Genomic DNA, 14,330 nt, shown 5'->3' on the forward strand with positions numbered 1-14,330 from the left:
GGAGAACCCCTGCTTTAATTCCTGGGTTTAGAAGATCCCCTGGCTATCTACTCCAGTATTCTGGCCTGAAGAATTTCATGGACTGTATAGTCTTTGGGATTGCAAAGAATCAGACACGACTGAGAGACTTTCACTTTCACTCTTTCCCTTTGGTAATCATAAGTTTGTTTTCTATGTCTGTGAGTTTGTTTCTATTTTGTAAATAAGTGCCTCTGTACTGTTTTTTAAACATAGACATTAATTCTAATCTCTGCTCCTCTTCACAACCTGCCTAACCTCGGTCATTACTGAAGGGATGCTCAGGCCATTCTGGACTCCTGAGGTCTTCTGCAATGTCTCATGGAGGGATGGCCTATAGATAACCATCAGAAGCCTTTGGATAGGCAGATCTGAAAAAGCACTGATGCAGAAGCACCTCACAACAGACCCAATCACCCCTTTCCAGCCCCACCATCAGTCTGTGAAGTTCACAGGGGCAGTATATAGGACTGAAGTTTTTTTTTTTGTTTTTTTGTTGTTGTTGTTTTTATACTGTCCATAATTTACTTCAGGCTTACCCTGGTGGCTCAAGTGATAAAGAATCTGCCTACAATGTGGGAGACCTGGGTTTGATCCCTGGGTTGGGAAGATCCCCTGGAGAAGGAAATGGCAACCCACTCCAATATTCTTGGCCAGAGAAGCCTGGCGGGCTGCAGTCTATGGGGTTGCAAAGAGTCAGATCAGACTGAGTGATTAACATTTCACTTTCATCATTTACTTTAGTTCTTCATTGCTTAGTTTTTCCCTGCTCCTTTTCCCTTCCTCTGCTTAATTCCTTCAAGATATATTCTTGATTTCTTTTTGTCCTTCCAAACTTCTGTTCTATTCTCCTGATTCCTCAATTTTGGCTCATTTTTTTCTTTAGAGACAGCACTCCAGGTATTAGAACTAATAGTATAACACATTGTTTGGCCACCTGATGCGAAGAACTGACTAATTTTAAAAGACCCTGATGCTGGGAAATTTTGGAAGCAGGAGGATAAGGGAAGACAGAGGATGAGATGGTTGGATGGCATCACCGACTCGATGGACATGAGTTTGAGTAAGCTCCGGGAGTTGGTGATGGACAGGGAAGCCTGGCCTGCTACAGTCCATGGGGTCGCTACGAGTCGGACATGACTGAGCGACTTCACTTTCACTTTTCACTTTCATGCATTGGAGAAGGAAATGGCAACCCACTCCAGTTTTCTTGCCTGGAGAATCCCAGAGACGGGGGAGCCTGGTAGGCTGCCGTCTATGGGGTCGCACAGAGTTGGACACGACTGAAGCGACTTAGCAGCAGCAGCAGCAGCATGTTATTAACACTGAATTTTGGGTGGACATGTTGAAGATTAGTCAGAAATTTATATCCAACCCTGGAGTGCTCCTGAATTGCTCTGAGCCAGCACAATTTATCTGAAATGGAAAATGGTTTCAAGATCAAGGCTTGCTGTGCTTTGGTTTAGAGAAAGTCAGAGTCAAGACTTAGACAAGAGACTGGTCGTGAAATGTTAAATAAATATGACTAAATATGGCAGTTGCCTGTTCATGTGGAAGGAAAGAAATTAGAAGGATGGCTTGAGAATTTAGGCTATCACCTTGTGGGTGATTGCTTGAAGACTGTGGGAAGTATATAGATAGGAAATTCTGAATATACTCCTTTTGTTCGAAAATATTCCCTCTGAATACACTGTTTTTTCTCTTTGTGGCAGTCACTGCTGATTATCTTAAAATTTTCATTCTATGAATGATATTACAGTTTAAATAGTTGACATTATCTGTTCACTTATAAATACTTTTGGATTAATGCGAGTGACAGATAGCTGCCAGAAGGAGAGAAAGCCTCCCTCAAAAGAATTAAGTAACTACAATGAGATATCACCTCATTCCCCTTAGAATGGCTACTATCAAAGTTTAAAAAATATGTAAACAGCAAATAACAAGTTTGGGGGAGAATGTGGATGAATGTGACCCTTGTGCACTGTTGGTGGGAATGTAATGGTATAGCAACTTTGGAAAGCCATATGGCAGCTCCTCAAAAAATGTAAAATTGCCATGTGATCCAGCAATTTCATTTCTGGATATATGTTGAGAAAAACTGAAAGCAGGATCTTGGAGAGATATTTACATACCCATGGTAATAGCAGTGCTATTTATAAATTGAAGAGGTGGAGCAACTGATATATGAATAAACAAAATATTGATCCAATGACAGAGAAGGATTACCCCCTCTTACCCTCTTAATGCAGAGTTCCAAAGAATAGCAAGAAGAGATAAGAAAGCCTTCTTCAGCAATCAATGCAAAGAAATAGAGGAAAACAACAGAATGGGAAAGACTAGAGATCTCTTCAAGAAAATTAGAGATACCAAGGGAACATTTTGTGCAAAGATGGGCTCAAGAAAGGACAGAAATGGTATGGACCTAACAGAAGCAGAAGATATTAAGAAGGGATGGCAAGAATACACAGAAGAACTGTACAAAAAAGATCTTCACAACCCAGATAATCACGATGGTGTGATCACTGACCTAGAGCCAGACATCCTGGAATGTGAAGTCAAGTGGGCCTTAGAAAGCATCACTACGAACAAAGCTAGTGGATTTGATGGAATTCCAGTTGAGCTATTTCAAATCCTGAAAGATGATGCTGTGAAAGTGCTGCACTCAATATGCCAGCAAATTTGGAAAACTCAGCAGTGGCCACAGGACTGGAAAAGGTCAGTTTTCATTCCAATCCCAAAGAAAGGCAATGCCAAAGAATGCTCAAACTCCTGCACAATTGCACTCATCTCACACACTAGTAAAGTAATGTTCAAAATTCTCCAAGCCAGGCTTCAGCAATATGTGAACAGTGAACTTCCTGATGTTCAGGCTGGTTTTAGAAAAGGCAGAGGAACCAGAGATCAAATTGCCAACATCCACTGGATCATCAAAAAAGCAAGAGAGTTCCATAAAAACATATATTTCTGCTTTATTGACTATGCCAAAGCCTTTGACTGTGTGGATCACAATAAACTGTGGAAAATTCTGAAAGAGATGGGAATACCAGACCACCTGATCTGCCTCTTGAGAAATTTGTATGCAGGTCAGGAAGCAACAGTTAGAACTGGACATGGAACAACAGACTGGTTCCAAATAGGAAAAGGAGTTCGTCAAGGCTGTATATTGTCACCCTGCTTATTTAACTTATATGCGGAGTACATCATGAGAAATGCTGGGCTGGAAGAAACCCAAGCTGGAATCAAGATTGCCAGGAGAAATATCAATAACCTCAGATATGCAGATGACATCACCCTTATGGCAGAAAGTGAAGAGGAACTCAAAAGCCTCTTGATGAAAGTGAAAGTGGAGAGTGAAAAAGTTGGCTTAAAGCTCAACATTCAGAAAACAAAGATCATGGCATCTGGTCCCATCACTTCATGGGAAATAGATGGGGAAACAGTGGAAACAGTGTCAGACTTTATTTTTCTGGGCTCCAAAATCACTGCAGATGGTGACTGCAGCCATGAAATTAAAAGACACTCCTTGGAAGGAGAGTTATGACCAACCTAGGTAGCATATTCAAAAGCAAAGACATTACTTTGCCAACAAAGGTTCGTCTAGTCAAGGCTATGGTTTTTCCTGTGGTCATGTATGGATGTGAGAGTTGGACTGTGAAGACGGCTGAGCGCCGAAGAATTGATGCTTTTGAACTGTGGTGTTGGAGAAGACTCTTGAGAGTCCCTTGGACTGCAAAGAGATGCAACCAGTCCATTCTGAAGGAGATCAGCCCTGGGATTTCTTTGGATGGAATGATGCTAAAGCTGAAACTCCAGTACTTTGGCCACCTCATGCGAAGAGTTGACTCATTGGAAAAGACTCTGATGCTGGGAGGGATTGGGGGCAAGAGGAGAAGGGAACGACAGAGGATGAGACGCCTGGATGGCATCATGACTCGATGGACATGAGTCTGAGTGAACTCCGGGAGTTGGTGATGGACAGGGAGGCCTGGCGTGCTGTGATTCATGGGGTCGCAAAGAGTCGGACACGACTGAGCAACTGAACTGAACTGAACCCTCTTAATTGGGTTTTTATTTTATTTTTTAAAATTTTTATTGAAGTATAGTTGATTTCTAATATCATGTAAGTTTTAGGTGTGCAGCACAGCAATTTATGTATTTACATTCTTGGAGAATATATGTATTCTTTTTCAGATTATTTTCTCTCATAGGTTATTATCAAATATTGAATATAGTTCCCTGTGCTATACAGTAGGTCCATATTGGTTGTCTATTTTATTCATAATCACGTCTGTGTGTTAACCCCAAACTGCTAATTTGTATCTCGTCCATGCTCCCTTGGATTTTGAAACAGCTGTGAGCCACATGCCTCAAGTTGTGTTTTGATCACATGTGTATGTCAAATGTCCAACACACATGCATACACACATATCCACAATTGAGGCAGCTTAGAGTGGTTAAACTCTGGCTGTGTCTCTAACTATGGGACCTTAGCCCAGTCACCTAATTATTTAAAGTTTCTGTTTCCCCACTTGCAGAATGAAGATAATGGTATGTCTACACAAGGAGTTGGGGGAAGGGTAAATTAATACATCTAAGAGTTAAAACTGATCTGACACAAAAAAGCCCTTAACTCTTATGATAATCATCATCATCATCAGTAGTAATAGTAGTAGTATTTGTGGAGCTAAAAGATTAAAATACATAAAAGAAGAAGTAACTCTTGGTAATGAAGTGATGAGGTTATAGGTACATCTTTTAATTCTGTTTTTAGGCTTTTAGCTTATTTAAGTTCCATAATAATATTGTCTATATAATAATAAAAAAAATCAGTGTGTTACTTTTTTGTTTGTTTTTTGATAACTTTATTTATTTGTATTGGTTGTGCTGGGTCTTTGTTGCTGCATGTAAGCTTTTTCTGGTTTCAGAGAGCAGAGGCTACTCTCTGGTTGTGGTGCACAGGCTTCTCATTGTGGTGTCTTCTCTTGTTGTGGAGCATGGGCTCTAGGGGACACAGGCTTCAGTACTTGTAGCATGTGAGCTCGGTAGTTGGCCCCCAGGCTCTAGAGCACAGGCTCAGTTGCTCAGCAGCATGTGGGGTCTTTCCCAGACCAAGGATTGAACCCTTGTCTCCTGTGTTGGCAGGTAGATTCTTCACTGAGCCACCAGGGAAGCTCCGGTGTGTTATTTTCAAAGGTGCTAACAATTCTGAGGAGTAAGTCATTAAATGAGGAAAAGTTGAAAGTGAAGTCGCTCAGTTGTGTCCGACTCTTTGTGACCCCATGGACTGTAGCCTATCAGGCTCCTCCGTCCATGGGATTTTCCAGGCAAGAGTGCTGGAGTGGATTGCCACTTCCTTCTCCAGGGGATCTTCTCGACCCAGGGATCGAACCCAGGTCTCCCGCATTGCAGGCAGACGCTTTACCGTCTGAGCCACCAGGGAAGCCTGGTGGCTTAAATGAGGAGGTCCTCTTATACCCAGAGTTGGATCTATGATAATACCAAGAGTCTGAATAATCATTTTTAAAGTATTTAATATGTGAATAGTTTCTGCATTGTGGATTGTGTGGAACAGCACAAAGAAAATTATAAAAATCACATAATCTAAAGACAGACACCACTACATTTTTGTTGTAATATAATTCTAGGAGGCTCTTGTGAACCATATGCATCTGGGTTAAGTGTGATGGTAGCTGGGCTACCATATCAGAACTTTCCCAGCCTCCCATCTCCTCAGAAATCTCTCATCCAAGACGCTATGATAGATTCTTCAGGCCAAAGAGGAAAATTATTTCATGCTACCCCTTTCTCGGACATCTTTTTTTTTAAAGTCACTTTCTCCTAATTCCACTTTTCCTCCCTACCTCTCTCTCCCCAACCTTGATACTTCTATCTCTTTAATTTCTTACTTTTTTCTCCTTTCAAGCTAAAGGAATAAGAACATATTATTAAGCAATTAAAATTTTCTCTTCCAGGTATTAAATTAAATTTGAAATATGTTACTGTGACACAGTATCTACAGGTGTGTGTGTGTGAGAGAGAGAGAATTCATTTTAGAGAATTTGTGGAAAACTACATTTTGGTGGTTGGAAAAACTGTCAGATAAACTGAAAAGATTGGTGCTGCTCAAGTGTGGATTTTATAGGTCAGGTCCTTTGAAAAATCTGTCTTCTATTGTAGTGAAATAGAATCTTACCCTAGAAGTATCAGCCTACAGAACCACAAAATATTGGAAGGTGGAACTAAATTGCAGTAGATCAGGTTAAAGGAGGGGCAGGACCCTGCCATACTTCTAATGAACCTCGGAGAGTGTCCTGCTCACTCTGAAACGAGAGTAATAGCTTCTCTTTACCAACAACAAAATGTGTGTAAGAAGAATTCACATTTATGAAGAGGAAGAAGAGAAAATGCATTAGCACTGTGCTGTTTCAAAAGGGAGAAAAAACATTTGATCAGATGATTGATCTCGTCTGTCATAAAAAGCTTTCTTATAAAGAAAAAAAAAAAGAAAAAAAGAATGTCACTCTGTTTCTAATAGCAGAATAGCCAATTTTTCTCATTTCCTGCCTAATGAATTATTTACAGACTCCCTGGAGGCCATTTACACTCCATCTGCACTTGGACAATGCTCCTGAGGAGGGTGCGCTCATTTATGAGACTCTTCCCTGAATTCAGCTATGTTCTCTTCATTTACCCTGTGGAAGCGACCATGTGGAAGTGACCTCAGAGAGGAATGGAGATCCAGTCCCCATACATCTGCCCCTCTGTGATCACAGAGCAACCGGTGGAGTGAATTTTTGCAAGGGGGCCATTATTCGATCCATGAAAATAGATAGAAAAGATAAATCAGGACCAAGAAGAAAGAGCTCTTGTAACTGGCAGCCATGGCTCAGTCTCTTGTGCAGTGTATCTGCTAGTCCTGTTGACATTTCCTGACTTCCCCCCACCCACCCACCCACGATGCCTCCTCCCTAACTGGCTTCTCCAGGCACCAGCACTCTCTGACCTAGTGAACTTCACGAGAAATCAGAGGAGATGGTAGCCTTGAAACTGAGGATACCGCTTTAACATTTTGAGAAATCTTCCAGATGACAAGTCAGTTATTTTTAGGCTTCCTTCTTCCTGAAGGCTTGTACTGAAAACTATTAGTTCATTCACATATGGAGTAGCGGTTTTCCCCTTACAGAAAAGTGCTCTTCTTGCTCTCTGAGGTAGGTAGGAGGAAAGATGTATCTTGAAAGCACAGCAGGCTCCTCCAATCCTCCACCCTCAGTACAGAGATAGACTGGGGGCCTGAAAGTAACAGGAGAGCTGGCAGGCTGGATCCCAATACAACAAGGGTGACATGGAGATCAGCTGCCTCTCAAACTGCATTGTGTTTCTTATTTCATTTTGCTCCAGAGTTAATTTCCCCATTAACACATCAGCTGTGAAAATGTATTTTTAGCTACTTGAGCAACTGCTTGTGGATAGCTTTCCTCATTTTAGAGTGACATATCACTTCCAGTTATTGATTTGATATAGGCACTGAAGTAAAATGTATCTCTGTGGAGTAAAGATGTGATGATGAAACTAAAAGAGAAATATGGCAGCAACATGGTACTTAGCTGGATTAACACATTGCAATAATGAGTTATAGTTCATTATAATTTTCTGAAAACCAAGACCTCCATGGAGGTAAAGGTAGGCACATTGTAATGTGTCTAGAAATGCTAGCTATCTCTTTAGGATTTTATTTTAGAATTGAACATTTCAGTGTAAAAGCAGTCTTTGTTAACCTCATAGCTTCATATCAGTCACTAGTTTTCTTTTTTAAAATATTTCTTTATTTGACTGTGCTGGATCTTAGTTGAGGTATGTGGGATCTAATTCCCAGACCAGGGATCGAACTTGAACCCCCCTGCATTGGGAGCACGGAGCCCCAGCCACTGAACCACCTGGGAAGTCCCTCAGTGAGTGGTTTCTGAATAATAAGTAGCCAAGTTTTGAGATGCTGTCTACAAAGTTTTGTATTTTATGATAAACAATAAGTTCAATAATTTTCTAAAGTCATATTTTTAGACTTACTGAAGTTTATGAGATACCTATAATTACTTTAAAAATATATATTGATATGCATAGTTTAAATAATAATTAAAAATAGAAAAGATTGTGAAACTCATATGTGTAAGAAAAGAGACCACCAACATATTAGATGTCTCATGTGAGTTCATTGCTAACCGTATCCTTCTCTTTCTACTAGTTACCTTCTGTCTCTTGAATTGTCTCCTTGCTTTTCCTTTTGGTTTTATCACATATATATGAAATCATAAAGAACATACTGTTTAATTTAGCCTGAGTGTTATATAATCAGAAGAGAACTAGATTGCCTTTTTTTGTGTGTGTGTGTATCTTATTTGGGATCTTATGTGGGATCTTATTTCCCTGACCAGGGATGGAACCTATGCCCCCTGCAGTGGAAGTGTGGAGCCTTAACCACTGTACAACCAGGGAAGTCCCTGGATGTACCCTTTTATGTCTTCTTTCTTTCAAAATTGAATAGTTTTTAATTGCCTATGTGTATATATGTACATTGAGATAAAAGAAAAACATTGCATGGAAGATACTTTAAAAAGTTGCCAGTTTATCTGAAAAAAAAAAAAGAACATATAAATGATATAGATCTTTCTTTAGTTATATCTCTCTGATTATTTGCCTCTAACAATTCCTTGTTTTGCAAAATTTGCTTATAAAATTCTTTGCAGTTACAGTCTATTTATATTATAGCATAGCTTCTACACTGGCAACTGCCAACTTATTTCATTGTTTTTTCCATCGTAGAGTCATTAATGAGAATATAAATTCAGTGTTAGCATTATCAGCCAGGATACTTGTTGACTGAAAAAAAGTACACAGCCTAAGAGTTGAGAGTGATGTTTTATATGGCAGACAAAAGTGAAGACTTAAGCCCGGATGCAGCATCTCAGATTAACTCTGAGAGGCTGCTCCAAAGAGACAAATAGGAGAGCCAAGATGTATAGGAGTGTTTGCAACAGAGACCAGAGAGTTGGAACATCAAAAGATTACTGTTAACGAAAGAAAACCAGACATCTCAAATTATTTAACTCTTTTCTGTGTTTGAGAAGATACAAGAGCCTGAAAGTGTTAGTCGTTCAGTCGTGTCTGACTCTTTGCAACTCCATGGACTGTAGTCTGCCAGGTTCCTCTGTCCATGGAATTCTCCAGGCAAGAATACTGGAGTGAGTCGCCATTTCCTTTGCGAGGGATCTTCCCGACCCAGGGATCAAACCGCAGGCTCCTACATTGCAGGCAGATTCTTTACCATCTGAGCCACCAGGGAAGCCCATACAAGAGTCTAGTCTCACTGAAATCATTCTTTTGACATGTACCTCCACTATCTAGCACTGTTATCCTGTGTTTTTTCATCCTGAGTCACCTGAGGGTGCACTGTGGTGGAAGTTGCGGTGGCTGCAGTACGTCTGATTATCTGATGACAGGCCCTCTGTTTTCATCCTGAATTCCCTCAGGGCTCACCGTTGTGGGCAGCTGTAGTGGCTGATGGCTGCAATATCCTTTGTTTACTGACATGGCAGGCAGCAGTTTTAGTTCGCATACTGAACATGTACTGGCATAAAGTTCACCATTTTGAGAATTTTTCTTCAAATTTGATATAGGCATAATAGAACTTGTTTTTCCATTCTTTCAAATTGTACTGTACCTATTGATCCACAAATTTTTGTTGTTGTTGTCCACTGACAGAACAGAACATTGTTACCATTTTTAATCCCCTTTTTCTTTAGTGCTTCATATGTTGATTTCACTTGTTCCTATGCTGGAAGAGTATGTAGTAATATCCATGTAAAAGAATCAGATTCTTTAAGCAATGAAATCCATTTTGAAAGATGCTCATGGCAAGTACCATAATTATCCACTTCAAGTCAGAATTTCTTTCCCCTTAGTAGGTAATGTTGTCCCTTTTATGAAAGTCCTTGACACTTAAACGGATAAACTTTTTCACCAGTTCAGTTCAGTTCAGTCACTCAGTCATATCCGACTCTTTTAGACCCCATAAATCACAGCACACCAGGCCTCCCTGTCCATCACCAACTCCCGGAGTTCACTCAAACTCACGTCCATCGAGTCAGTGATGCCATCCAGCCATCTCATCCTCTGTCGTCCCCTTCTCCTCCTGCCCCCAATCCCTCCCAGCATCAGAGTCTTTTCCAATGAGTCAACTCTTCGCATGAGGTGGCCAAAGTACTGGAGTTTCAGCTTTAGCATCATTCCTTCCAAAGAATACCCAGGGCTGATCTCCTTTAGGATGAACTGGTTGGATCTCCTTGCAGTCCAAGGGACTCTCAAGAGTCTTCTCCAACACCACAGTTCAAAAGCATCAATTCTTCGGTGCTCAGCTTTCTTCACAGTCCAACTCTCACATCCATACATGATGTTATATTAACATATTCAACAAGTTCCTTTAAGCAATAGAGTCCTTCAGTAACTCTGGTCTTCTATCACTTTGTAAAATCCTTTTGCAAATGAAATAGTGAGCAAGAAATCAATAGGCTTCCTTCAATAGATAATTTTAAAAGTCAAAACAAATTTGTTTTTTTTTTCATAATTAAAGTTTGAATTCAGTGTTTAAAAAAAGAAAGAAAAAACAACTTGAGGAGCCTTCAATTCTACTTATTAAAGAGAGCCAGTGGATTTTTGAATGAGAAAGAAGAATACTGGTTGCTAGTATAAGCACTAAAATGACTTAATCATTACATTCAATTATTTATTTATTTTTTTGGTGTACGGCTTGTGGGATCTTAGTTCCCTGACCAGGTAACCAGGGATTGAAACTGTCCCCCTTGCAGTGAAAGCACAGAGTCCTAACCACTGGACCACCAGGGAATTCCCAAGTTCAAATTGTATAAATGCTGAAATAAGAGAACGATTATTTCAGTGTCAAAAGAAAGGATATCATACTACTGGAGTAAAATGATGTAGAATATGTGAATTACAGTCAACACTTTTCATAGAATCATTCATGTTCTGCTTCCATTTTGAATAAACTTTGTACCTGTATACAAGTATATGGGGCTTCCCTTGTGGCTCAGCGGTAAAGAATCTGCCTGCCAAATCATGAGACATGGGTTGGCGCCCTGAGACAGGAAGATCCCCTGGAGAAGGAAATGGCAACCCACTCCAGTATTCTTGCCTGGGAAATCCCATGGACAAAAGAGCCTGGTGGGCAACAGTCCATGGAGTTGCAAAAGAGTCAGAAACATCTTAGCAACTGAGCACGAACATGAGCACAAGTAAGTATCCACCAAAATTTATATCATCTCTACAAAAAACAGTACATTTTTCTCATTCACTACAAACTTAAAAATAGTGTCTGTAAAAATCATCTGTTTCCGAAATTACATCTGGAAGAATTGAACTCAGAATAGCAAGCCTTTTTCAAAAGAAAACTATCGCACAAGCCAGGGAAAAAACATTTCCTGCATTGCCGTCACATGCATCTGCAGCCATGCTGTAAAAAGGTTTAGATATTTTAGCGTGGATGATTTAGACTTACCATTTTGATCTTTGATCATCTTTGTAATAGTAAATGGAGCTATTACAGTTTTTATGATTTCACCCAGGCATTCAAAACTTGTTGCAATTTTGAAATCAGGAAATATTTCTGGTAGTACATTCAGTCATTTGAGTTGAAAGACTGATACCTTCCATATATATTGTAGAAAGTCATCCAGCTTCCACTGTGACTATTCTATCTTCTTCATGTGAATTTCTCTTAATCAGTAAAGTATTCCTTAGTTTACTGTTTGACACTGTTTAAAGAATCATACATCTCTCATGCTGAGCTGTAGTCTTTGTTGGTCTGTAACCAACTTTCCACCATTTTCTATATTGAATGGTCAAGTGTATGCTGCACAAATATCTTTGAAAGGACTTCTCATTTAATAAAGGTGCTCTGTTCATAAAACTCATCACAGCTTTTACACTTGTGTCTGGGCATTTCAAGGTTCAAACACATGCAAATAAAAATAAATGAATGCAAACAATGCAAGATTTGTAAAGGCTGAATTTGAAAATCTCAAGGCAAAGTTAGTTGATGTGCCTGTCACTCAAAAGTAAACAAGGGTTAAATGGTTGACAGGGTTGTGAACTTAGGCAGTATAAATAGATTGAACTCAGTATTTAATGCAAAAAGTTGAACTTCATGTTTGCCTAAAGGGATAAGTGTCCTTAAGAGGCTCAGTATTCCAGAACAAAGCCAGAGTCCATCCTATGTAAGGTTTTGGTTAGCTTAGGGATTCAAGGATGGGTGATCATTCAGAAGTGAAAGTGTTTAAGGACGGACAGACTTTCAGGGGGTGATTTTGTTGTCACTAGAGTAAGGCTGCTAAAGACCCACTGACTAGAAGAGTGATTGGCAGATTTTCTGAAGCCTCGTTCTGTCATTGATTTGCTGTCTTTCAGAAACCGATTACTGGAGAGAGGCTGTATTTATGGGCTGATTCTAATGAATGGTGCTTGCCTGTTCACAACTTGGGATTGTCGCAAAACAAACAAACAAACAAAAAAAAACCAAAAAAAAAACAGGCTTTTTCTTTCGTGAAAATTTCCTTTCTCTTTTTAAAACTTTTTATTTTGCATTGGGGTATAGCCAATTAGCAAACAATGCTGTCATAGTTTCAGATGAACAACGAAGGGACTAAGGCATACATATACATGTATCCATTCTTCCCCAAACTCCCTTCCCATCCAGGCTGCCACATAACATTGAGCAGAGTTCCCTGTGCTATACAGTAGGTCCTCGTTGGTTATCCATTTAAAATATAGTAGTATGTATATGTCATCCCAAAGTCCCTAATTTTATCCCTTCCCCTGGGAGGAAGGATGGGGGGAACTTTCTTTTTTTAATTCTAAATACCCTCCCACCACCCCTTATGCTCTTCACTCAGCCAAACCTGCAGGAGAGACCAGGTCTTTATTTGTGGAGGTATGCTTTTCAGCTGCTGCTGCTGCTAAGTCGCTTCAGTCGTGTCCGACTCTGTGTGACCCCATAGATGGCAGCTCACAAGGCTCCCCCGTCCCTGAGATTCTCCAGGCAAGAACACTGGAGTGGGTTGCCATTTCCTTCTCCAATGCATGAAAGTGAAAATTGAACATGAAGTTGTTCAGTCGTGTCCGACTCCTAGCAACCCTATGGACTGCAGCCCATCAGGCTCCTCTGTCCATGGGATTTTCCAGGCAAGAGTACTGGAGTGGGGTGCCATTGCCTTCTCTGGAAAAACATCTCTAACTGCTGAATTTTTGTAACTTATTGGAAAAAACTGAATATAGGACATTTAGGGTATCCTGACAAAGTCAATGTAGAATGCAAGACACAATCACATAGAGGATATGTCCTGTGTGTTCAGAATAGCTGACAGCCCTAGATGAAGTCCACCACTAAGGCAGGGTCTTCTAGCACCGAGCTTCTACAGTAGTGTTCAGGGGGCACACGAGAGTTCTGTGGGCATTAGGGTCCATAGTCCCAAGGGGAAGAACAGGCTGTCGGCTTGCAGCCCCCCTTGACCCAGACTGCTCAGCCTTCCTTATGTGCATGAATTGGATTTCTGGAGAAAGCTTCAGCCAGAATAAGTGGTCTCATGTCAAAAATGCTCATGTCCACTGTCTGGCAGTTAGATTGAACATTCATTATGGAGTGTCAACCTTCAGAGACCTGTGCTCAAAGCTGACTTCAACACCCTGTTCTGTATGTGGAGATAAACTTGAGTTACTGGAGAGCTACTAGCTGACTGAAACAGTCATGACAGCAGATAAGTAAGTATCTAGGGACTGGTGGGGAGTATAAGGTCAAACTTGGACAAGGGTTATCAAGAGTAGAGTCTTAAAGGGGACTCAATCAAGAGTAGAGTCTTAAAGAGGACCCAAGATAGAAGAGGTGAAATTGAGCAATTTGGGTATTTAACTTTATACGCTGCTGCTGCTAAGTCGCTTCAGTCGTGTCTGACTCTTTGCAATCCCATGGACTGTAGCCCGCCAGGCTTCTCTGTCCATGGGATTCTCCAGGTAAGAATACTGGGGTGGGTTGCCATGCCCTCCTCATTTAACTTTATATATAAGGCACAAATACATAGGTATATACAAAGGCATAGATATATGCTTAAAAAAGTAAGCTTAAGGAAACATAGGAAAAGTTTCTCTGATTGGTGGATTTCTGGGTACTTTCCCCTTTGAAGTTCTTCCTGGATTTCTTAAGCTTTTGATTTTAATAAGCTATGTAATTTGTATTTCCTACTGTGTTTTTG

This window comes from Bubalus bubalis, chromosome X (genome assembly GCF_019923935.1).
Source record: "Bubalus bubalis isolate 160015118507 breed Murrah chromosome X, NDDB_SH_1, whole genome shotgun sequence".
Classification (NCBI taxonomy): Eukaryota; Metazoa; Chordata; class Mammalia; order Artiodactyla; family Bovidae; genus Bubalus; species Bubalus bubalis.